A 26,181-nucleotide genomic window follows, 5' to 3' on the forward strand; every position below is an offset into this window, starting at 1 on the left:
GAGCAGGGAGAGTTGACCCGGAGCCCCAGCCGGCCTGCACCACGGGGGTGAGGGGGAGAAAGGGGCATTAATATTATTCTTTTTTTCTTTTTTCTTTCTTTCTTTTTTTTTTGAGATGGAGTTTCACTCTTGTTGCCCAGGAGTGCAATTGTGAGATCTCAGCTCACCGCAACCTCCACCTCCTGGGTTCAAGTGATTCTTCCACCTCAGCCTCCTGAGTAGCTGGGATTACAGGCATGCAGCACCATGCCCAGCTAATTTTGTATTTTTAGTAGAGACAGGGTTTCTCCATGTTAGTCAGGCTGGTCTGGAACTCCTGACCTCAGGTAATCCACCTATCTCGGCCTCCCAAAGTGCTGAGATTACAGGCGTGAGCCACTGCGCCTGGCCTAACATTATTCTCTTTCAACCTGAGGGTCTAAGAAACACTTTAAGAAGCTTCAAATAAAGGCTTGTTATTTAAACTTATAAAACAGCCGCCTAAGAGATCAAAATAGCAATAGCCTAAGCAGTATATTAGCAGGAGGGAGGAGGGAACAAATCTTCATTTCTCATGGCAGAAATCTACCAATAATGCCAAAAATGGGTATTTTTGAAGCGGTATACATACATTACTTAGCAACCTGGGGTGGATTGCCATCAGAACTAAAAGCAGAAATAGTTACAAGATTTAATTTAAAATGGTGATTTCTGTGAAGCTAACCTGGGGTGGGGTGACAAGGGCAGAGAACTCTTGTTTTCCACAATAAAATATTTCTATACGGGTTGATTTTTTTTCCTAGCCGTGTCTAAATCACAAAAGAAAGTTAGACTTTGAATTTGAAAAGCATTTGGGCTGGTTGAGTCAGTCTCTGGGGTTGGGGGCGGGGGGTGGCCCATAAAGGTTACTCCAAAAGCTCCCAAATGAGTCTCTGAGCTGCTGCTGAACGTGGCACCAGACAACTTTGTGAAGTGAATGAACCAATGAGTAAATAATGGAAGAAGAATCAGAGACGTCAACGCTGGCTGTTTGATATGCACATGAAGGTGCCAGTCTTGCCCAGGGACCCAAATCCAACCTAAACTGAGAGGCAAAACTGACTGTGGCTTCACCTCAAGGCTCCTCTTCCTCTCCTGCACCCCTTTATTTTTTTAACCTATTCTAATTCACAATTAGAAAATAATACAAGTATTGAAAGTTACATCATACGGCCGGGCGCGGTGGCTCAAGCCTGTAATCCCAGCACTTTGGGAGGCCGAGACGGGCGGATCACGAGGTCAGGAGATCGAGACCATCTTGGCTAACACACTGAAACCCTGTCTCTACTAAAAAATACAAAAAAAAAAAACTAGCCAGGCGAGGTGGCGGGTGCCTGTAGTCCCAGCTACTCGGGAGGCTGAGGCAGGAGAATGGCGTAAACCCGGGAGGCGGAGCTTGCAGTGAGCCGAGATCACGCCACTGCACTCCAGCCCGGGCGACAGAGCGAGACTCCGTCTCAAAAATTGGAATTGGAAAAAACTGCTTTAAAGTTCATATGGAACCAAAAAAGAGCCCGCATCTCCAAGACAATCCTAAGTCAAAAGAACAAAGCTGGAGGCATCACGCTACCTGACTTCAAACTATACTACAAGGCTACAGTAACCAAAACAGCATGGTACTGGTACCAAAACAGAGATATAGACCAATGGAACAGAACAGAGTCCTCAGAAATAATACCACACATCTACAGCCATCTGATCTTTGACAAACCTGAGAGAAACAAGAAATGGGGAAAGGATTCCCTATTTAATAAATGGTGCTGGGAAAATTGGCTAGCCATAAGTAGAAAGCTGAAACTGGATCCTTTCCTTACTCCTTATACGAAAATTAATTCAAGATGGATTAGAGACTTAAATGTTAGACCTAATACCATAAAAATCCTAGAGGAAAGCCTAGGTAGTACCATTCAGAACATAGGCATGGGCAAAGACTTCATGTCTAAAACACCAAAAGCAACGGCAGCAAAAGCCAAAACTGACAAATGGGATCTCATTAAACTAAAGAGCTTCTGCACAGCAAAAGAAACTACCATCAGAGTGAACAGGCAACCTACAGAATGGGAGAAAATTTTTGCAATCTACTCATCTGACAAAGGGCTAATATCCAGAACCTACAAAGAACTCAAACAAATTTACAAGAAAAAAACAAACAACCCCATCAAAAAGTGGGCAAAGGATATGAACAGACATTTCTCAAAAGAAGACATTCATACAGCCAACAGACACATGAAAAAATGCTCATCATCACTGGCCATCAGAGAAATGCAAATCAAAACCACAATTAGATACCATCTCACACCAGTTAGAATGGCAATCATTAAAAAGTCAGGAAACAACAGGTGCTGGAGAGGATGTGGAGAAATAGGAACACTTTTACACTGTTGGTGGGATTGTAAACTAGTTCAACCATTATGGAAAACAGTATGGTGATTCCTCAAGGATCTAGAACTAGATGTACCATATGACCCAGCCATCCCATTACTGGGTATATACCCAAAGGATTATAAATTATGCTGCTATAAAGACACATGCACACGTATGTTTATTGCAGCACTATTCACAATAGCAAAGACTTGGAATCAACCCAAATGTCCATCAGTGACAGATTGGATTAAGAAAATGTGGCACATATACACCATGGAATACTATGCAGCCATCAAAAAGGATGAGTTTGTGTCCTTTGTAGGGACATGGATGCAGCTGGAAACCATCATTCTTAGCAAACTATCACAAGAACAGAAAACCAAACACCGCATGTTCTCACTCATAGGTGGGAACTGAACAATGAGATCACTTGGACTCAGGAAGGGGAACATCACACACAGGGGCCTATCATGGGGAGGGGGGAGGGGGGAGGGAGTGCATTGGGAGTTATACCTGATGTAAATGACGAGTTGATGGGTGCAGCACACCAACATGGCACAAGTATACATATGTAACAAACCTGCACGTTATGCACATGTACCCTACAACTTAAAGTATAATAATAATAAATAAATTTTAAAAAAAATAAAAATAAAATAAAATAAAATAAAATAAAAAGAAAGTTACATCATACATAAACCATTTCCCTAAATGTCCTTGGCTGGCACCATCACTCAGTAGCTCCCCAGGGTGGCTGGTGATCACAGAGGACTCCATTCAGACCACTCAGCAGGGTATACCAAGGACAGTCCTCTCAACCTGCAGAACTTTCTGGTTAAAAAAAAAAAAAAAAATACTGCTTTTAAGACTTAAATCAAGGTCTTCAACAGAAAAGCCAGAGACAAACAAAAACAAACAAACTGATTCAGGTTTTCAACCAAGCTCAAAGAACCTTTGTCAAAGTAAATCAAAGCACTCCGGCAGCCAGCTTATTAGGTTTAATCATCAACTGTGCTTATCAGATCCCTCATTTGTAAGTCCCCTGAAGAAAAAAAGTGCAAAATGATTCCTTTTGTGCTTTGGAGATTGATATCAAAGCAGGCCTTGAGGTCAACTACAGAGGTGCTTTAAGTGGAAATTATAAGCAGGAAACAAAATGCACTCATTCAGTTTCTTCGAGTTGAGCAGAGACCTCCTGGATGCCATGCGTCAGCTTCACCTGCTAGAAACACACACTCACCTCACTGTCCAAGACCCTGGAAAGGGGAACCCCTTGAATTGATTGGGTTTTGCTTCCCTTGGGCAATTCTTCACTATGGTTTAGAGATTTGGGGTCTTCCAGTGGCATTCTACTCAATCAAGGTGACCAGCCATCTGTTGAACTGTCTTTTCCAACCAGATATACCCAAGTGCTATGGTTCCAATTTCAATATTCCCTCCTAGGGATAGCAAATGAGAAGATCTATGGGTGAATAATGACAAGAATATGGTAAATGGTTGGCATTATTACCCACGAACCTGCATTAAGTCAGGTTGGTTTGCTGGCACCCTGAAGTCAGCCATGGCACAGTAGCTGATTCAAAATCCAAACACGCAGCAGCCAAAGAGGAAAGCAAAGGGCAAATTAAGCCACCACTGAAGGTGCTCAGAAAGGCCAGAGGAAGATTCCATCCCACACCCAGCTCGACTTCTTCCCACCTTTCTTCTTCGTCCTTCTTTCTGCATCTCACATTTCAGTTCTCATACTCTTTTCTCCAAACAAATTCTGCCACATTCTCCTGGGACACCCTCTTGCTTTCTCTCTCCCTCTTGATGCAGCAGTAGTTCTCAAACCTTCCCATGGAAAATCCCACCAGTTTCTTCCTTCCTAGGACCCTCTCTCTCCTTTCCCTGTACCAAAAATCAAGACCAAGCTGGGATTACAGAATGGGGAGACCCTGAGAGTGGAGTAGGAAAGAGAGACTTGGGTTATTGGTGCACAAAATATGTGGTCCCTGGAACACTATTAATATTGTGTTGATGGCCTACAATGTGTTGGCCGCCATATTAAATTGCTGAATTTAACAGGTGTCTAAACTGGGCTTTTCTAAGTGTGTTCGGAGGACACTGTTCCAGGGAGATGCTTCTTACTAAGAGCATTTGATTGTTAAATACATTTGGAAAATGTGTCATCTCTTATTCATCCCCTGAAGACTCCCAATACACATTAAATTTTTGGTAATGCGTGCAATAGATATACTTATTTGTCATTGGTTAGCCCAGTATTTCCATTTTTTTGTGTCTGTTTGTGTGTGTGTGTGTGTGTTCGTTTTTTGAGACAGGGTCTTACTCTAGCACCCAGGCTGGTGTGCAGTGGCACAATCTCAGCTCACTGCAACCTCTGCTTCCTGGGCTCCAGTGATCCTCCTTCCTCAGCCTCCCAAGTAACTGGGGCTAGAGGCACACGCCACCACACCTAGCTAATTTTTGTATTATTTGTAGTAATGGGGTCTCACTATGTTGCCCAGGCTCCTAACTTATTTGATCACTGAACCCACTTGATCATGGAGAAAGCAGCAGCTAATGTCAGCATCACTCTTGGCCCATGTAGATCTTCAAGGTGGAAGTCACCAAAGTACAAATGTTCTGTGTGTGTAGGCTCTGGAGCCCCGGGTGGGCATTCACCTGATTTACTGGAGTGTTTGTGGTAGTGTAGCCAGGGGCTTGATGATTCTTGACCAGGAGGTTTTGTTCCCCAGAAACAGGGGGTGCAAAAAATGAGCTAGGGAGACAATTCAGGCATGGACAGTTGAGTAAACACAGAACGTTTAAAAAGAGAAGTCAGCAGAATCACCTTGGTGCTCCTGTGTGGGATTCCTTTCCAAAATACAGTCATTGCTTTTAAAAATCTCAAAGATCCTTTGGTTTTCTTTCTCATGCTCCCATTCCCCAGAACCCCCACCCCTTCCTTAGCATCATGGTTTCTTAAATGGAATGATCTTCTCATGGTCCACAGACCTAGGAGAGGAATGCAGACCCCTCCAGCCCAGAGCCAGCCCTAGATGTCTGACACCAGGGCTGCTATTTTGAAGGGTGCTTCGAGATCTGCAGCTCCAGGCGTTTTGTTATTTTGCTATTTGCTTTTGGAACTTCTTAAAACAAACCTCAAAGATGAGAAAACTCCTGTTTGAAATGAATTCCTTTCAGAATCCAAGAAATGACTCACAGAGGCTGTTTTGGCATTTATGTTCCCTGTTAAGATGATTAGGCTCATAAATTCTATTTTTGAAATGCAATCTTTGTACCCCGAATATTTTTCCAGAACAGCAACAAAAAAAACCTGAGGTGGAGGAGTAGGGGAGGAATGATACTCCTATTTACATGTTTGCTGTGATTTAAATACATGCTGTTGCCCACTGACTTTTGTATTTTATCATCTATTCTTCCCCACACGATTAAAGAGGTTGGGCAATTTTCGTCAGTGAAGTTGCTTAAAATGCTCTTATTCTAAAGAAGAAACTGACTTTTTAAAATATTACTAGCTCATATATGAACAAGACTTGAGCTTGTTCATATACGAGCTAGTAAGATAAAAAGTTCTGTTTTTACCCAAATGTCCAATGACTGATGAATGAATAACAAAAACATGGAATAGTATTCAGCCTTAAAAAGGAATAAAATTCTGATACTTGTTCCCAGCAGGAATATACCTTGAGGACTCTGGGAAGACACTTTTAGAAATACGAGTGGCCCGGGGCTTCTTCCCCGCCCTGGTTTTGATCTTACCAACACTGCTGCTCCTGAAACAGCCTAGTTACTCATTCTTCCAAACGAATGTTTGGCTGGACCCAAGCCCTACTTTAATCACAAAACTGGTACCGTTCCAACTGAGTTAGGTGGTTTTCTTAGGGCCACGCAAGACTGTCTTGGCAGGGGGCAGGTGCAGCCTCCCTTCTTGGGAAAAAAGTCCCAACTGTAGAAATGTGGTGGCCCCTGAGATTTGTTTTCAGTTATTGTAGCTGTTACCTAAGTTTTACGCACCGGCGCCTTTGTTCTTGTGTAATAAACTGTCAACTGCAGCATGTTCAAAGTAGCTTGACCCTCTATTTGGTCATAAAATTAATCCTAATCTAAAAACCACTCTTTCATTTTTAATTGCATGGCAAGCCCAAGTTTTTAAGGAGCGTTTTGTTGTTCGGTACTTTTGATAACACCCTTGAAGCAGTAGTGGTCATGAGAAACGACTTCATGTATGCCTCTTCAAGAACAATGAACTGCACTAAACTTTTTTTTTTAATGTAAGTTCAGGGGTACATGTGCAGGTTTGTTATATAGGTAAACTTGCGTTACAAATGTTTATTGTACAGATTGTTTCATCACCCAGGTATTAAGCCTAGTACCCATTAGTTATTTTTTCTGATCCTCTCCTTCCTCCCACCCTCCACCCTCAAGTAGGCCCCAGTGTATGTTGTTCCCCTCTATGTGTCTAAGCGTTCTTATCATTTAGCTCCCAGTTATAAGTGAGAACAATTTGGTTTTCTGTTCCTGTATTAGTTTGCTAAGGATAATGGCCTCCAGCTTCATCTACGTTCCTACAAATAATGTGATCTCATTCTTTTTTATGGCTGCATAGTATTCCATGGTGTATGTGTATCACATGTTTTATCCAGTCAATTACTGATGGGCATTTACGTTGATTCCGTATCTCTGCTATGGTGAATAGTGCTGCAATGAACATATGTGTGCATGTCTTTATGACAGAATGATTTCTATTTCTTTGGGTATATGCCTGTATTGAGATTGCTGAGTTGAATGGCTGTTCTGTTTTTAGCTCTTCAAGGAATCACCACGCTGCTTTCCGCAGTGGCTGGCCCAATTTACACTCCCACCAAAAGTGTAGAAGCATTCCTTTCTCTCCATAACCTCACCAGCATCTGTTATTTTTTGACTTTTTAGTAATAGCCATTCTGACTGATGTGCGATGGTATCTCATTGTGGTTTTGATGTGCATTTCTCTAATAATTGGTGATGTGTAGCTTTTTTTTCATATGCTTGTTGGCCATGTGTATGTATTCTTTTGAAAAGGAATTGCCTAAACTCAAACCTCAAAAGAAGTATTCTGCTGTTTGAGTTTCAAATGAAAAATAAAGCACCAAGAATAAAGATCTTCAAGAACGTCATTTTTTAGAGTCTCTGGCATGACTAAACAGGTAATGAATGCCCATCTCATGTGTATCTTCATGCTCTCCCTAAGGCACAGGCCATGTTTCTGAATTACATGTTAAGAGATATACACAGTCGAGGGAGTGACCAGCCATTACATTGCAAAAATAATCCCTGTAAAGTAATTATCATCTGTTTACCTTGACTTGCCCAGAACAACTTGGTCATCAAACATCTCTCTTTATGATGCACCCACATGGATTTTGGTAAAGCAGAGATTGTGGAGGAATGAATGTATCAAATATAGACAAAACTGTCAGATAAGCTTTACAAATAAGTTTGTCACATTTTTTCACGTGTAGGCAATTCTCCCTGTCTTCACTGGGGCGGATCTGGAGTGATGTTAACTTACCCCATTGAGCTTCGTCCTCTCAGCTTTGGGCTTCTGGGCCACTCTGAGTTGATGGGGCACAAGAGGTGGGGAAGATGGATAAGAACACAGTTCCCATCAGTTTCCAGGATGCCTCATTAGGAAGCTCTCTTTTTGGCCAGACCTGGGGGAGACGCCATATAACACAATGCACACCAGAGGAAAGGCAGTGAAGTTTAGCAGGGCTGAGCCACCCCCACTTGAGACACAAGGCTGGGCACCATATTACACCAGTGATGACACCTCTAATGGGGTGGAAATGTCACTTAGGCATGGCTATCTTCAACTCCACTATTCACCTTCCCCACCTCCACTCCTTTTCTGCCCTCTCTCTATAGTCTGGGCAGAAAGAAGGAAGAGATTTCTTCCGGAGGTCCTAAGATAAGCCACAGAAGAGCTTCTCTCCACAAAGCCCCCATTTGTGGTCATGGAAGGCAGGCGAAGGTTGGTGCCCTTGGGTGGGCGTCTCTTGCTCTGGAATGGAGGGCGGGGGCTGGTGTTAGCACTTCCCTCACCTTTGGAAACTCCCTTGGCTGTAAAGAGCAAGATGAGAGGACACAAGCAGGGACGGCGCCAGTGAAGCTGCCAGCTGGGGCCTCCATATCCCCTCCTGAAGATCCACTGCTGATGGTGTCACCCAACCCCTTGCCTGCAGCCGAGGCCCACTGCCCTCTCAGACAACGCTCCACCAATCCCAAGAAAGGGGCGATGAGTCCCGAGAATTGTCTGCCTTTTAATGGGAGCCAGTCCTGCCCAAAGGGTTGTGGGAGAAACAATGGGCTGAAAGGGGCCCCTCTGATCTTTGGACTCACATCCTTCAGGGGGACTACAGGCTGCATCATTCATTCCTTCATTCATTCAATAACAGTTCATTGAGTTTCTGCTCTGTGTTCTCAAGGTTGGGAATTGGCAGCAAACAAGACTCTGCTCTCATGGTGCTGAGGACCTTGAGACCTACAGTCCTCAGGCAAGAAACCCAGCTTTCCCATCACAGCACATGGTGCTATAAAGAACACCAGGTGGGTCATGGGCTGCAGAGCAACTGAACCCCCCTGAACCCCCACTTCGGGGAGTGCCAAGCTAAGGCCTCAGTGAGGAAAAGGAGCCAGGTAAGTGAAAATACAGGGGGAAAGCTTTGTGTGGGGAACACATGCAAAGGCCCTGGGGTAGGTGGTCAGGAGCATTCAAGGAGCAGCTGGTGTTTTGCAGCTGCAGGGGAAGGAAGGAGGGATGCTCCGTGTGAACACAGGGCATCACAGGGAAGCAAGAAGATGGTCTCAACTGTCTTCTGAGGACACTCTCTGGTCTCATCTGCAGCCCCAAGCGTGGGCTTCTAAACCACTCAGGGAACCGATGGAAAAACTTATCTGATTCAAAACCCAGTGAAGAAGCCAGGGGTGTTGGCATGTGCCTGTAATGCCAGCTACTTAGGAGGCTAAGATGGAAGGATGGCTCAAGGCCAGGAGTTCAAGGCCAGCCTGGGCAAAGTAGAGTCCCTGTCTGTCACAAAAGAGTAAAATTAAATAAATAAAATCTACCACGCACCACTGCCCTCCTTGCACACCACTGAAGAGGCTGCTGCCTTCTTTGGCAGTCCCTCCATTCACATCCGGCATCATCAGACACCAGGCACACATCTCAGCCTGCTGTATTCCCAGCAGGGGAGGCAGAGCCAGGACACCAGCCCATTCTTCCTAACTAATCTGTTTCCTCTGCTGTTTAATTAGACCAGTTCTTCTCAACAGCGGGCTGCTGTTTCCCCCAGGGGACACTGGCAATTTCTGGAGGCATTTTTGGTTGGCACGAATGGGGCAGGGGTGCTGCTGGCATCTGGCAGGTAGGGGCAGGGGTGCTGCTAACATCCTGCAGCACCGGTGACAGCCCCCCACACCAGAAAACCATCCCGTCCAAAATGCCAATCCATAGATCAGAAGGAAGATGAGCCTGGGGAGAAAACTAGAGAGGATTTTGCCCCAGAAAAAAATGACCCACAATAAAGCTGGCTCAGCTCTTTTCAAAATTAAATACCTTCCCTCTTTGTCACACACTGGAAAACAAGCAAGTTTCTATTTCAGGCTGTGGGGTGGGTTAGCGTCGGCTTGGCCGGCTGTCTGGCAGAGGCTCCGATTCATCATGGACAGCTAAGTGTGGTTTGCTGTGTGTCAGGAGAAGGTCCAGGATGGGCTGGGGCAGGGAGTGTGGGGAGCAGACCACCCTCATCTCTGGGGCTGCTGGAGCTTCCGGAGGCTGGAGCACACCCAGCCTGCTCCTCCTTGTGGGAAGTGATTAAATGTGAAGCTTAAAGCTGTAAGGACTTCCTGGCATTGTGGGTTTTTACTTCTGAACTTGTTCCCCCCTCTTTTTACCTGCCCTCTGAAGCTTCCAGGAAAAATAGGCTTTTCGATAAACAGAGAGAGCCCAGCCAGAGAAGCTTTGACACTTTAAGATTCTAAGTCACTAGTTCACGGTTAATTCAAGTACTTTGCAGATTGGGAGAGTGAAGAGAAGTGACAAAGACCCCTCTTCCTCCCGCTTCAGCTAGGGGGTGGGGTGGGGAGAAAGAGAGAGCGAGGCGGGGGACATTTATGGGATGATGGAAAGTCCAAAAGGAAATAAAAAAATTTCCCACATCAAAAATGGCAGAGTCCAAAGAATAAGAGAAAAGTCTGATGAGGCCCGAGTATCATCAACTGTTATAGAAGAATGATTTTGATTTAATTGTAGCAGCTACACTTGTATACATTTGAGGTGGAGAAAAAACTGGACCTCCCAACACAGTCATGTTTTTATGTGAACAGAAAAGATTCTACTGCAGCAGGCCATGGGCCAGCCCAGCTGGCTGTCTGCAGCCAACACCTGCTGTGTGTACTTAGGTCTTCACTGGCGGCCTCACCTTCCCTGCACCCCACATCCTTAATGGGGGTGAGGCTGTTTCCAAAGGGCATAAAACTGGTTCTTAAGGGGTCAACAAATCTTAGACGTTGTAATGGTTTGTGGCCCTTTAACTCTTCATCCTCTACAGCACATTCTTACTCTTTAGTATTGAATTTCCTTTGTTGTGAGGAAATTAAATTAAGTTTAAATTGATTAGTCTTTCTTTCTGGGGGGTGATAAGGATGGAAAAGTTGTACAACACAGTCCCAGTCCCCTCTGGCACCAGCAGCCCTGTCCACTGAGGAGAGTCTGAAGCTCACTCACACTTGGGCCCAAGTGTTTGACTGGGATGTCTGATGGGTGGAACCTTTCCCGCCAGCGGCTAGCCATGCTGCACAGAGGTGTGAGCATGTAGGGAGGAACCAATGCTGTGGGCCAGGGGCACCATCTTCATTGCTCCTCGAAGATGGTGGCTCTTTTCTCTGTTCCTGTGACATATGGCTTCTGCTAGTCACAAGTCTGTGGCCACATGGCTCCCACGTCTGGCTTCCTCTTGCACCCTGCTGCTCTGCCCTTGCCAATTCTTGGTTAGTCTTTTCCTCATGCTTCCCAAGAGGGTGACAGGATGGATTGATCAGTCATTTTCTAGTTTCCAATATCCTTTGTGTTAGTTTCCTTGCAGCTGCTGTAATAAATTACCATAGACTTCGTGGCTTTAAAAACACAAAATTTGGGGGCCATAAAGGAGGAAAAAACGTCTACTCTCACCCTCCTAGCTTCTCCCGCTATTGCCCTGTAAATGAAACTAATTGCTAATGGTTTGAATGTCTCTTTCCAAAACTCATGTTGAAACTTAATTGCCAATGTAATGTAATATAATGTATCAGAAGGTGGGGCCTTGAAGAGGTGATTAATAGATTAATGTCATTATTGTGGGAGTGGGTTAGTTATTGCAGAAGTGGGATCCTGATGAAAAGAATGAGTTCAGCCTGATTTCCTCTGCCTGTCTCACATGCTCACTTCTGCCTTCTGTCATGGGCCCACTCTGGCCAGATGCAAGTGCCAAGCACTTGGACTTCCCAGCCTCCAGAACTGTGAGCTAAATCAATCTCTCTTTTTTGAAATAAATTATCTTGTCTGTGGCATTCTGTTATAGCAGCAGAAAATGGACTAAGGCACTGATGAAGGACAGATTAACAAGAGAAAAGCAGACAGAAGTTTACTAATGTGTGCATCTTGACTGTGCATGAGAGCACTCAGGGGTGAGTAACTCAGAGGGGTGGATAGAACTTGGGTGTACATAGAATTTTAACAAAAGAACAATAAATTTTGTAGAGAAGTGACAAGACAAGAAAAAAGGACTTTGAGTTTCAAGGGGAGGACACATTGTGGGAAGACAAATATATGGAAAAACTAATGGTAGATAAGGGCTATTTAATAAGGTTTGTTGATTCCCCTAGTGCCATCACAGGCTGATAAGGGTCTAGAGTTGTCTCTGGTGATTAACATCTTCCCTTCCTGGTAGAGAAAGGAGGGGGATACCTTTACAGATTTAGGTTCTGCTTTTAGACAAACGGGGAAGGCAGGGAGCTTTTCTTATATCTACTTAATTGCCTTCAGCTTAAAATAATCTTGTTGCCAACATGGCTTATATTGGAGAGGCATATTATTCTGCTATGCTTCAGGGCCCACTCAGATAATCTAGTACAATTTCCCATCACAAGAGACCTTATTGAATCACATCAGCTGTGTAGAGTAACATATTCACAGGGATTTGGACACAGGCTTTTCTGGGGGGAAGAGAGGGGGCATTGTTCAGGCTACCTGATGCCTTAAGACAGAGTTCTTCTGCCAGGACACTTTGCTGACTGACAGCCTGCCTGGAGAGCATGACTTGTCAGTGGTGGATAGAGCAGTTAAATCACAGAATGCAACTCAACTTGGCAACCTGTGGATCAGGAGGCACCCCAAGAAACTGGGTTGTTGTAGATGCTCTCCTGGGCCATGCCTGCAAGGCCTGCCCTGATATTTTCCCAAGACTGTTTATATTTTTGAAGATAGCTTTGGATTAAACAGTTAAAAGTCAAAATGGCAAGGCGGGTATTGGGGATAGAGCCTTTGCCTTGAGACAGCAGTAACCCACTCTATTAAAGGAAACAGACAAGCAATGTTCAAGCAGCCAGAAACTCAGAAAACTCCAGATGCAGCAATATCCCCCAGACTGACCCCACTCCTCCTTCTGAAGTTGAGCAAGATATTGCTTGGGGGAAGTGAGGTCACCCGCTTCACCATCACTTTAGCCAAAGTGCAGCAGAGTGCAATATACAAAGTGTTTGTGGAGGTTTGGATTCGTTCATTTTCTTTCTCCAAGAGCAGATTTTTCCCCCTAAAAGCATGCTTTTAAAGGAATGGCCCCCAGCTAGTCACAAGGAACTCGAATGCTAACAAACACATCATTAAACATATATGACTTCCTTTCAGTATATTCCATCCAGATGCAGGGGACAGTTACCACATTTATTTTCAGACCACTCTCATTATTGCTCCCACCCATCTCTAATTAAATTGCCTTCAAGCAAAAAAAAAAAAAAAAAAAAAAAAAAAAGTCATTAAGATCTAACTTCTGCTTCTCCTTTTTCTTTATTCCATTCTGTGAAGTTAAATAGGCAATAGTTGGTTCAAACAACCTAAGATATTTCCTAATTTTCTGTATTTTGCAAGTCCTGAGAAGCTGCCATTACCTCTCAAGGGTTTGAGAGTCCAGCCAGTTTCTCCAGAGTGAAGTCCCCCTCCTCGGAGGAACAAATGCTTTCTGAGAAACTCGCCACTGGGCAGATCCCGCTGCCCACCCACCTGCCGCTGCAGAGCAGAGCCTGCTCAAAGAGCCGCCATCATTCCTGGCACTGCTACATAAATGCTGAGTGTGGTGGCTTGAATTGTGTCCCCTGAAAAGATATGTTACAGTCCCAATCCCTGGTACCTGGGAATGTGACTTTATTTGGAAAGAGGGTCTTTGTAGATATAAGAAGATGGGGTCATGCCAGAGTAGGGTGTGCCTTAAATCCAAAGGCTGTGTCCTCCTAAGGGGGAAATGTGGACACAAGCACAGAGGTAAGATGATGGAAAGACACACAGGGAGGATGTCATGGGGATGGGAGGCATTTACTGCAAGCCCCGGAACCCCAAGGATCCTTGGCAACCACCAGAAACCAGGAAGAGGCAAGAAGGGTTCTTCCCCGAGTCCCCAAGAAGGAATCAGCTGATGCAGACTTCTGGCCTCCAGGACTGTGAGAGAATACATTTCTGTTTTCTTTTTGGTTTGTTTTTTTCTTTTCTTTTTGGAGACAGGGTCTCACTCTATCACCCAAGCTGAAATACAGTGGTGTGATCACAGCTTACTGCAGCCTGGACCTCCTGGGCTCAAGCAATCCTCCCACCTCAATCTCCTGAGAAGCTGGGATTACAGGCAATCACCGCCACCATGCCCAACTAATTTTTGTATTTTCTGTTGAGATGGGGTTTCTCTATGTTGGCTAGGCTGGTCTCAAACTCCTGAGCTCAAGTGATCCACCTGCCTTGGCCTCCCAAAGTGCTGGGATTACAGGCATGAGCCACTGTGCTCAGCCCCATTTCTGTTGTTTGAAGCCACCAGGTTTGTGATTGTTATGGCAGCTCCAGGAAACTCACACACTGAGTTCCACCCTAAAATGCCCCTTTAGGTCACTTTAACTCAAAGTAAGTGCCTATCTCTTTTTTTTTTTTTTTTTTCCTGAGACAGTCTCACTCTGTCACCCACGCTGGAGTGCAGAGGCATGATCTCAACTCACTGCAACTTCTGCCTCCCGGGTTCAAGCGATTCTCCTGCCTTAACCTCCCAAGTAGCTGGAATTACAGGCACACGCCACCATGCCTGGCTAATTTTTTGTGTTTTTTTAGTAGACATGGGTTTCACCATGTTGGCCAGGCTGGTCTCAAACTCCTGACCTCAAGTGATACGCCCACCTCACCCTCCCAAAGTGCTGGGATTACAGGCATGAGCCACCATGCCTGGCATTATCTCTATACTTAATACATCTCTTCTGCTGTTTCTGTCTGCTTCTGAGGTTTCAGCCTAAGCCCGATTTGGACTGGAAATCCAAGTAAGAACCACTAAGGCCCTCTGGGAATTTGACTAGTTCCAAAAGGGGTCCTGGGAAATGAGCTATGTCCTCCCCAACCTTCCCTCCCTCCAAGTTCTCTTAAAGTAGGATGGACCATGTTGAAGAATGCAAAACAAAAGCAAAATAATGCCATACACATTGCCTACAAGGGGCAGGGCCCAAGGAGGAAGGAAAGAAGATGCTGTTAGGTCTCTAGTCATGCCTGACTGTCTGCTATGAGTGTCCCATAGAATGTCTGGTTCTCACCATCATAAGGTCAGGGCCAAGGTCCCCATCCTATAGGTGCAGGGTGTCTGGGCTGGGATCCAAGCAGAGTATCCTTGTTCCGAAGATCACATGAAAATTCCCCCCACGACCTGGTGTTACAGCAGCCTTCTTCTGTATCCAGGGTCTGTGCAGGGCCACTCGGTTTAAGTTCAGTTCAACATAATTACAGCAGCAGTTCTCAAACTTTCAGGGGCATCAGAATCACCTGACGGGCTTGGTGCAACACCCGTTGTTCCTCGCCCCACAGTTTGATTCCATGGGTCTGGGTAGGGCCTGGGATTCTGCATTGCTAACACATTTCCAGGCAATGGTGAGAGGTCAATCCAGACTCTACAGTTTGAGACCCACCACTTCGTGTAAACGTGGGATGGTATCAGGTATGAGCCAAGTCCTGGTGTCTACACCCTCAAATGATGGATGGAAAAGACCAGAAGATGCAGGGCCCGGCCCTCCTTCTTCAGCCCCCCTCCACCCACACACACGGCTTTCATGACCTCCCCTTTGTTAGCTGCCTCTGCCAGGCAGTGACCTAAGTGCTGTCACTCACATCCTCCATCCTTCCTGTGCCCAGACTCCATTTCCCTACTTCCCTCTATTCACGGTTAATTCATGTGGAGGGAACGTCCCTGAGCTTATGTTCACATGAGCAGACACACCCTCAGGAGCCGCCATGTCTTTTCCCACCTTTCCCTGTTTACCTTGTCCTTCCCTTCTGGATTTGTTTTGCTACAGATTGTGTTATGAGTTGGACTGTGTTCCCCTCAAAACTCATGCTTATAATCCCAGCACTTTGGGAGGCTGAGGCGGGTGGATCATCTCAGGTTAGAAGTTCAAAACCAGCCTGGCCAACATGTTGAAACCCCATCTCTACTAAAAATACAAAAATTAGCCAGGTGGTAGTGGCGCACGCCTGTAATCCTAGCTACTCGGGAGACTAAGGCAGGAGAATAACTTAACCCGGGTGGCGGAGGTTGCGGTGAACCGAGATTGCGCCACTGTACTCCAGTCTGGGTGACAGAGAGAGGCTCTGTCTCAGAAAAACAAAAACAAACTCATCTCTTGAAGCCCTATCCCCCAGTAGCTCAGACTGTGACTGTATTTGGAGACGGGGCCATTGAAGAGCTGATTAAGGTTAAATGTGACTATCCCAGGGCCAGAAGTCTCTTTTATGGCTAGAGGCTTTTCAGAAATTATGGGTTTAAGGATTTTTTTTTTCTTTTGAGACAGAGTCTCATGCTCTCGCCCAGGCCAGAGTGCAGTGGCATGGTCTCAGCTCACTGCAGCCTCTGCCTCCCGGGTTCAAGCGATTCTGCCACCTCAGCCTCCCGAGTAGTGGGGATTACAGGTGCCCACCATCATACCTGGCTAATTTTTATATTTTTAGTAGAGATGGGGTTTCACTATGTTGGCCAGGCTGGGCTTGAACTCCTGACCTCAGGTGAACCACCCATCTCGGCCTCCCAAAGGGCTGGGATTACAGGTGCGAGCCACCGCACCAGGCTGGGTTTAAGGATTTTTCAGATGAAGAGATTGTCCTGGTATGTCCTAAATGCAATGACAAGAGGCCTTATAGAAGAACTCAGAGGAAGATATGCTACAGCAGCAGAAGGGCTGTTACCAAGGAGCAGGATGCTACGCTGTTGCTTTAAAGATGGAGGGAGGGGCCATGGGCCAGGGAATGCTGGCAGCCACCCTGGGCCAGAAAATACAAGAACAGATTCTCCGCTAGACCCTCCAGAGTGGGACAGCCCTGCCAATGCCTTGCCTTTAACCCAGCAACTCTAACTTCAAATTTCCGCTCTCCAGCCCCATAACAGAATGAAGCTGTGTTGTTTGAAGGCATCAGGTTTGTGGTCATTTGCTAGGACAGCCACAGCAAACTCCTACAGATGGAGGAGAAAGGACTTAAACCCAGGCCGTCTGTCTTCAGAACCTGTACTTATTAATAAAGAATTTTACCATTTAAAACATTCTTAATAAGGCAAAGTTTCATTAAGTGAAATTCACAATACGATTTGACAAATTTAAGCACGTGCGTAGCACCACCTGAATCAAGATATAGAACAGATCATTCCCCCAAGAAAACTCCCCCCTGCCCCTTTCTAGTGGATCCAGTCCCTGTCCCGAGACAGCCACTGTCCTGATTCCCATCACCATCCATCAGTCCTGCCTGTTCTTGAATATCATATAAATAAAATAGTACATTGCTCCTTTTCTCCTATCCATGGTTTGAATATTCCACAGATTGCTATCGTTTGCCTGTGAACTAACTCTTGGGATCCAGTTTTTGGCTACGAGGCATCAACCTGCTGTAAACCCTCTTGGGCAGGTCTTTTGGTGCACACATGTTTTCATTTCTCTTGGGCAAACCCTTCTACGAGTGGAATTTTTGGGTCATGGGAGTGGTATGTGTTTCATTTTACATGAAACTGCCATGCTGGTCTTCCTAAGTGCCTACCATTTGATGGTGCCCCCACAGTGGGAGGTCTCCCCGAACTTCATGCCCTCCATAGCGCTCACTGTCGGGCCCCAGCACTCTTGACCACTGTACACAATGAGGTCTAAGCTTTCGTGGAGTTTGCTGCCAGGTTGAAGTGAGGCGCCCCCTGAAAAACACCCAGCAAAGCTCCAGGCAAGCACCTGCCTCATGCGCCGGAATATTCCTTTCTGTTCCTTTTACTAAATAAATGAGTTCACTCCTCTGAAAAACTAAGCAGCTTTGGACCACAGAGCCACCAAATGATATTTTTGTAAATCGTATTTCTTTTGAAATCTTGCTGAAACATTTGAGCCGCTACTTACGTTCTCTTACTACCCAATTAAAATGCACAGTCTCCAGGACCCGTCCTCCAAACTCTGCTTAGCACGCACAGACCTTTGTTTACATACATCTCAACAGTTGTGTATGGGGACAGCGCTCCTTTCCATGGAACCACAGGTGAGACGCAGGCCGCTCCTGAAAGACTGCTTGGAAAAAAACAGCTCCAAACGCTGTTTCTCTCTCTCTCCTCCCCCTGTCTCTCTGTCTCTATGTTTCTCTCTCTGTCTCTGTCTCTCTCTCTCTCCTCCCTCTGTCTTTCTGTCTCTGTCTCTATGTTTCTCTCCCTCTCTCTCTCTCTCTCTCCAATGTCAGGTTCACAGAAATAGATTACCACCCTCTTCTTATTGGAAGCACATCTAAGTATGTACACATCCCCACACATCTGCATACTCTCAGCCCAGTGAGGTCACCAGCACCATGTGTCCCGAGCCTCAGCACCAATTCACACCCGCTTACGGCTCCCTCTTCCTGTAGAGGCACCACTTGGGCTGAACCTGTGTTTGGCTTTTTTTTTTTTTTTTTTTTTTAACACTGTAGTTTTATCCTGGGTAGTTATTCCTAAAAACACACTCTTTAGTTTTAGTTTTTTCGTATTTTTCTAAAAGGTTATCATGGTGCCTGCCACTTTCGGGGATTAATGTTTTCAACTCTGTTAGGGCTCGCAGTGTCCAAGACCCCTCCAGTCCTTGGACCACAGAGGAAACCGAGCCTCAGAGAAGGACAAGCTCCTCCCCACTGCACAGCCATAACCCATCACATAGATTGACATGCAACCAACATATTAACATGGAATGATCATTTCTTAGAAGCTGTGGGAGGAACTTCCACCCCCACATAGTTTCTCTGTCTTGCCTTGACCTGGTATCAAGGTTGTTTTGTTCTATATTTCACAGATGAGGAAGCAGGGACTCAAGGCAGGTGAATTTAACTCTGGTCACATGGCTGGCAGAGCAGGCCCTGAACTTGGGCTTGTCTGACCTGCTGCAGGAGCCCATGTCAGCCTGACTCTCCCACGCGGACACGAGTTCCCAAGGCATGTGTGGCATCAGAGGTCCTGCCAATCAGAGTGTTGGATCTGTGCTTCCACCATCAGGCTGGCACTGCCTGTGCAAGAGGGAGACCAGACACCCGCAGGAGGAAGGAAAGGGCAAACACCTGTTCCTGGGAGCAGGGTCAGGTCAGCCTGAGGCAGCAGCAATTTCAGCAAATCCAGGTTTTCTCATCTCTGGACAGCACCTTGTAGCACCCACTCTGATGGTGCCAAGGCTCAGGCCGAAGCCAGTCCCATGAGTGCACCCATGGCAGTCTCATGCACAGCTGTGTGTGGTCAAAGTGACCTGCCCTGAGGTGTCAGGGCTCTGCACACACACACACACGTACACACACACACTTCACATGATGCATCTCTGAATCCTCACAACAACCTTTGCTATGAATTGGTGATTCCAAGCCACCCCATTGTACCGATGAGTGCACTGAGGCTCTGTGGGGTAGAGACTCCTGTCCGCGCAGTCAGCTCATGACGGCAGAGCTGACATTCCTCTCCCGTGAAGAAACCACAGGCTTCTTACACCAACCCCAAGACAAGAACATCAAGGACACGCCTCAAGTCTACACAGGTGCCAAGACTCTCTTCCAATCGCCGTGCATTTCTATCTGTCTGTCAGGGAGTTGGTCTTTACTGTCTTCATCAAAGGTAAGGAGGTAAGGATAGGAGGTCACTGCTGCATGTAAATACATTTGGAAGAGCCTCCCACCCACCTTATTGCAAAATAGAGACTGTGGGAGGCAACGGGCCCCTGCAGTCGCCCTGTTGCTTTGCTCATGTGAGCAGAGGCTCCCCTCTCTCTAGGTAGACACAGCTGCTCATCAGGGCTCAGGGATACTTCAAGGAGCACAGGCAGGCTCTTGTGTCCTCTTCCGGGTGCTTGGTGCAGGGCACAGCCTGTGCGACTGTACGTAGCAGCCCTGCGATGAAAGAGGAGGCCAGCCTTGGGTGCTGTGGGCTGGAAGCAGCTTTTGCTCTGTCTGGTTCTGCCAAATCTGGTGCCAGGCTCAGCACAGGGAGAGAGACACAGAGTCAGCCTACTGCCAGCACTGGCAGCATGTCTGTCCAAAGAGAAACATGCCTTTTCCTAGCACCACCAGCAGCACCAGCAGCACCTCTCCTAATCTGTCAACCGTCTCTCTGTTTTTCTCCTCTCTCTCTCTCCCTCCTCCCTTCTTCCCCCTCCATCTATCTCTGACTTTGTCTCTCTCCATCCCTCTCCCCTCCTCTTTCTGTCTCTGTGTCTTTGTCTCTCTCCATCTCTCTATCACTCTCTCCGTGTCAGTGTCTCCCTCTGGGTCTCTGGGTCTCTGTCCCTCCCCAGTAGGTTCCATTTAGATTTGTTGCAACAAATAGATGTCATATTCACATCGATGGCACTTTAAACCATGGAGGTCTTCAGAGCAAGAGTTTCATTCACACTGCAGGCCAGGGACACTGTTGCCATGGTAACATGACTCTCCGCTTCCTGCCTTACCCAGGCTCCTGCATTCAGCATCACCTTCATCTCCCTCAGCAACACCACAGATGATTAAATCAAGCACTTTAATTAACTTGGCTTTGGTGTGGGGGTCTTCATCATTGCTGCTGGGAACAAGCGTTTGTAAACCCTTGGGACTACATGTGCCGCTCTCAGAGGCAGTTTGTGAACCCACACTGGCCATTTCTCACAATTTGGGCCATAGGAAATTTATACCCAAGTAACACTTGATGAGATTCTAAGGCAACAGCCGCAAGCCACCTCCTTCGCAAGGCGTTAGCTTCCTTCATCTGCGGAGACACATTAACTTCATGGAAATTATAATGTCTTTGAGATGAAAATGCCTTAGCCTGTTCAGGCTGCTATCACAAAATACCATCAAGTAGGTGGCTTACGAACAACAGAAATGGATTTTCTGCAGTTCTCGAGGCTGGAAGTCTGAGATTAAGGTGCTGGCCGAGTCAGTTCTGGTGAGGGCGGCTTTCCCTCCGATGGCCTCTGCTCACCCTAACTTCACATGGGAAGGGGAGAGGGGTTTCTCTGGGGTCTCTTTCATGGGATCACTAATCCCAGTGGTGAGGGTTCTCCCCTCACCACCTAGTCATCTCCAAAAGGCTCCAACTCCTAATACCATCACCCTGGGGGTGTGGATTTCAGCATATGAATTTTATGGGGACATAAATATTCAGATCATTGCAAAAATCAATGCATTATTAGGCATGGCTAGGGAGAATTGATTCTGGATCTTTTAGATTAAGGGACTCTGGTGCTGGGGAGACAGTCCTGCCTTCCTGGTTTTCACTCCAGAAGCAGGCAGGAAGGAGAAAGGAAAGAAGGGAAGGGGGAGGGAATGAAAAGGGCCCTAATGACACAGGCAGGGGCCTCTGAACCTGGATCCAGGAACTGAAAGGGTAAAAATCACATTTTTATTTTCACCAGCCTTTAACTGAAATGTAGCATTTCCTTTCAATAGGTACCTAGGCAACAACCACAGTGGTATGTTAGCATCCTTGTGACTTTGACATCAGCAAAAATCATTGGATACCATATTATGCCTGTCCACCACTTCTGCCCATCACTGCTTCAAAATTCCCATGTTATTAGTCCCACCTCTGAGGCCTGTTAGAGATCTGGTTATGGTATATTAATAGCACATGTGTTGCTACCTCATTCATTGTTTTATAATGGTATCTTAACATTCATATAAGTGGTTTCCTTTGTAACCTGTGTGTTTTATTTTGTACATTCAAAAATCTGATTCTGAAAAGTGGCCCAAAGGTTTCACAGACTGCCAAAGAGGTCCGGGTGCATAAATGTCTCCAGAAAGAAAAAAATCTAGTATTATTAATACGATCCATTATTACTGGTGTTTTTGCCATTCACAGGTGTTAGTCATTGGCCTTTCAATAAAAAGGATATCTATATCAATCAATCAGATAGATACAACATTCTGAAGATATTCATAGAAGATATAGATATACAGGTATCTATATCTACCTGTAGGTATGGATCATTTGTTTGCCATGAAAATTGAGGATTTCATCATTTATTTGTCTCTATTTGTTTTCTATTGAAGCCCTCAAAAGTGATGCCGATATGACATGTGGAAATGAGAACTTGGGAAGCTGGCCTGGAATTTCTAATGGGAAAAAGTATACTTTAAAAATCAAGGGCTGGGCGCAGTGACTCATACCCATGATCCCAGCACTTTGGGAGGCTGAGGGGGGCAGATCACCTGAGGTTGGGAGTTTGAGACCAGCCTGGCCAACATGGAGAAATCCTGTCTCCACTAAAAATACAAAATTAGCCGGGCACAGTGATGCCTGCCTGTAATCCCAGCTACTCAGGAGGTTGAGGCAAGAGAATAATTTTCCCTGGGAGGTGGAGGTTGCAGTCAGTGAGCCAAGATCGCACCATTGCACTCCAGCCTGGGCAACAAGAGGGAGACTCCGTCTCAAAATAAATAAATTAATTAATTAATAATAATAAAAAGACCCAAGGCATGAGAGAGATAATACAAGGCTCATTACAGAGCACAGAAGCCCTTATGCTTGTTATTTAAAATCTAGGCCTGTTTCAATTCATTCTACCAAAGTAGACACTGAAGCAGGAATACCACTCTTTAACATAAACGGACACACACAAAGGTCCAGAACCAGTGCCAAGAGTTTTGCATCCATTAATTCGTTCCATCATTTGTTTATTTGACAAATGTGCAGATAGTTCTTCCTATGTGCCAGGCACTGTTCTAAGTGCTTCAAAACATTATCGTATATAACCCTTTGATATGGTTTCAGTCTGTGTCCCCACCCAAAGCTCATCTCGAATTGTAATCCCCATAATCCTCACATGTTGAGGGTGGGACCTGGTGGAAGGTGATTGGATCATGGGGGTGGCTTTCCCCAGTGCTGTTCTCATGACAGTGAGTTCTCACAAGATCTGATGATTTTATAAGTGTTTGACAGTTCCTCCTGTACACGCATTCTCTCTCTCTTGCCTGCCGCCATGTAAGACATGCCTCTTTGCCTTACGCAATGATTGTAAGTTTCCTGAGGCCTTCCCAGCCATGCAAAACTGTGAGTCAATTAAACCTTTTTCCTTTATAAATTACCCAGTCTCAGGTATTTTATAGCAGTGTGAAAATGGACTAATACACCCTTATAACAATACCAAGAGGTAGGTACTATTATTGTTGTAGATTTTTAGATGAAGAACTGAAGAACAGAGGGTACAGAAACTTGTGAGAAGTTCCTACAGCAAGTAATTGGTAGAGCCAGCATTCAGCCCCTAAGTCCACCCACTGTGGGTATTTTGGGAGGCTTGTCACACTGGCCTTCCTACTTCTGGCTCCCCCTAGTCTTCAACAGCTAATGGTAGGATTCAAGCCTAAGTGGTCTGAATGAGGGCACTGATATGGTTTAGCTCTGTGTCCCCACCCAAATCTCATCTTGGAGCTCCCATAATTCCCACATGGTGGGAGATAATTGAATGATGGGGGCAGTTTCCCCCATACTGTTCTCATGACTGTTCTCATGGTAGTGAATAAGTCTCACAAGATCCGATGGTTCTATAAGGGGTTTCCACTTTTGCTTCTCTCTCTTTGCCTGCTGCCCTCCATGTAAGACATAACTTTCTCCTCCTTGCCTTCCATGATTGTGAGGCCTCCCCAGCCATATGGAACTGTAAGTCCATTAAACCTCTTTCTTATGTATATTGCCCAGTCTTTGGTATGTCTTTATCAGCAGCATGAAAATGGACTAATACAGGCATGAACCCTATCACCTCTAACTTGCCAGGGCAATTGTCCAGGTGGGGAAGCAGGCATCCAAGAGTTCAAGGAGATCAGTGAGATCCTGCCCTGGGCTCCTCAGGACACCCTCTGTGTGCCTCATCACCCGTCCATTAATGCGAGGCAAAGAGGAAACTCACACTTTCCTAACTTTGCTTATTTTTCATCCTTCAAAGGACAGCTGTTGTGCAGATCCCAAATCAACATCAGATGAAAGTACGGGAGCAGCATCTAATCAGCCATCTCGACTTGGGTGGCTACTTAACAGCCACCTGCCCCGACCAGTCCTTCATTTGCAAGCAAGGCTGCCGCTCAGCATTCTCGCCCACTCGGTGGTTAGTTCTGAGAGCCACATATTGACCAGTGAGCCCATCTGCACAGCCCTTTGGAATTGGGTCTAAGCTACCACTTCATTCTGATGATGGAAAAGCAGGAATGTGGAGTCCAAGTGACTTGGCCCTGGCTCAGCGAGATCTGAATTCAACTCAATCCTGCAATGCTTCCTTCTCCCAAGCAAAGCCTGTGGCATTCCTTTCTAAAAAATCATTCCTGCTATGAACTAACACACAATAAAATGCATCCATTTTTATTTGCACAGCCCGAGCTTTGACAAAGGTAAACATACATGACCATCACAACAATATAGAATTGTCCCATTACCCCAAAAAGTTTTCTACGTTCCTTTGCAATCGTTCCCACTCCTGGCCCGAAGCAACATGGGAGATCTGACTTCCGTTTTCTAGAACTTTGTATAAATAGAATCAGATAAAACTTCGTAGACATGGAAGCTAGAGACAACGCTGTCTGCACATTGACTATCTGCTGTGCTCCAGGGGGGTTGGGAGGATATTTACATCAATGCCCTTTGAAGGCACTTCTCTACCCTAACTAGGTGCACGTCTCATGAGCTACCTGTGAGAGTCTCGTTGACACAGGACTGACAAGATAGTGCGCTCTTAGTCCTCCAAGCACTGAGAACCCAGCACAACCTTCCACACACAGCTTCCCCCCACCTACATACACCTGTCCCTTAGCAGTCTGGTTGCTAGGAAACACTCATTCCATTTCATCTTGCACATGACACGCCGTATTTCCCTAAGCGCCCAGAGTGGGCTCTTGTCACCTCTGTTTCATTTCTCCCTACTCAGCCCACACCTCTCCCAGGGCTCCCCGTAAAGCACATTCCCACTAGAGGAGCACAAGCTGGTGGTTCCTCTTGTTTCCTTTTAGGTGAGCATGAATGAAACGCGCGGGGGCTGCTGTGGGAGAGAAGAATCTCACAGAACATCTTGGTTTAGAGCACAGGCGGGCGTGCACTGAGCCCCGGGTCTCCCACTCTCGGATGAGAGAGGCTTGTCTTTGTGAGTCTGGCTTCCCGCATTAAAAAACTCAGGCTAAAAGTGGTCCCCATCTCCAAGAACTATGTGGGGACCGTCATTCCCATGCCTTGCATGTAGCATGTGTGCTCAGTCAGGATTTACCGCTGTCAACACCCGCCTCACCATGCCCATGTGTGGCATCAATGAAGGTCGATGCAAAGGATCTGCCCTTGTCAAGCTCAACACAGGGTTCCCTGTATAAAAGCATCACGCTGGCCTGGTGTGGTGGCTCAGGCCACTCATCCCAGCACTCTGGGAGGCCGAGGTGGGAGGATTACTAGAGCCCAAAAGTTTGAGACCAGCCTCGGCAACATAATGACACCCTTTCTCTACAAAAAAACTAGGTGGGTGTGGTGGTACACATCTGTGGTCCCAGGCCACCTGAAAGGCTGAGGTGGGAGGATCGCTTGAACCTGGTAGATGGAGGCTGCAGTGAGCTGTGATTATGCTCTTGCACTCCAGCCTGAGCAACAGAGCAAGACTCTGTCTCTAATAAAAATTAAAACTAAAAATAAATAAGTTAAATAAAAGCATCATGCTCAGAAAAATAACACCACGTCTTTTGTTTCAGACTTTGGTAGGCAGAATAGTCCCCAAAGATGTCCACGTCCTAATCCCCGGAACCCATGAATGCGCTTTGCTACACAGCAAAAAAGACTCTGCCAATTGATGAAGGCAATCTCTTCATCTCCTTTTTTGAAAGGGCGATCGTCCGGGATTCACTGGGTGGGCCCAATCTGATCTCATGAGGCCGTAAAAGCAGAGAAATTCCTCAGGCTGGAGGCAAAAGGAAGGTGGGAGACACTCCAAGCCTGAGAAGGATTCCCTGGGTCCTTGTGGCTCTGCGGTGCAGGGGCCACGTGCAAGGACCAGAGAGGCCTCAGGAGCTCGGGATGGCTCCCAGCTCTG

The 26,181-nt window shown here is 46.1% G+C and overlaps 1 long non-coding RNA gene across 2 annotated transcripts in view; it reads right to left on the reverse strand.

Annotated features, from left to right (window-relative positions):
• Nucleotides 1-10,637: 10,637 nt before the first annotated feature.
• LOC105472632 (uncharacterized) overlaps nucleotides 10,638-26,181 on the reverse strand; it is a 38,445-nt gene continuing 22,901 nt past the window's right edge. Inside the window, exon 4 of one of the 2 annotated variants that reach the window (XR_011622828.1) lies at nucleotides 10,638-11,513. This is a non-coding gene — a long non-coding RNA (uncharacterized lncRNA). Of the gene's footprint in view, nucleotides 11,514-20,787; nucleotides 20,895-26,181 lie in introns of those variants that run through there. The other variant, XR_011622829.1, reaches the window with a different exon arrangement.

Source organism: Macaca nemestrina, chromosome 4 (genome assembly GCF_043159975.1).
Source record: "Macaca nemestrina isolate mMacNem1 chromosome 4, mMacNem.hap1, whole genome shotgun sequence".
In the NCBI taxonomy this organism is placed as follows: Eukaryota; Metazoa; Chordata; class Mammalia; order Primates; family Cercopithecidae; genus Macaca; species Macaca nemestrina.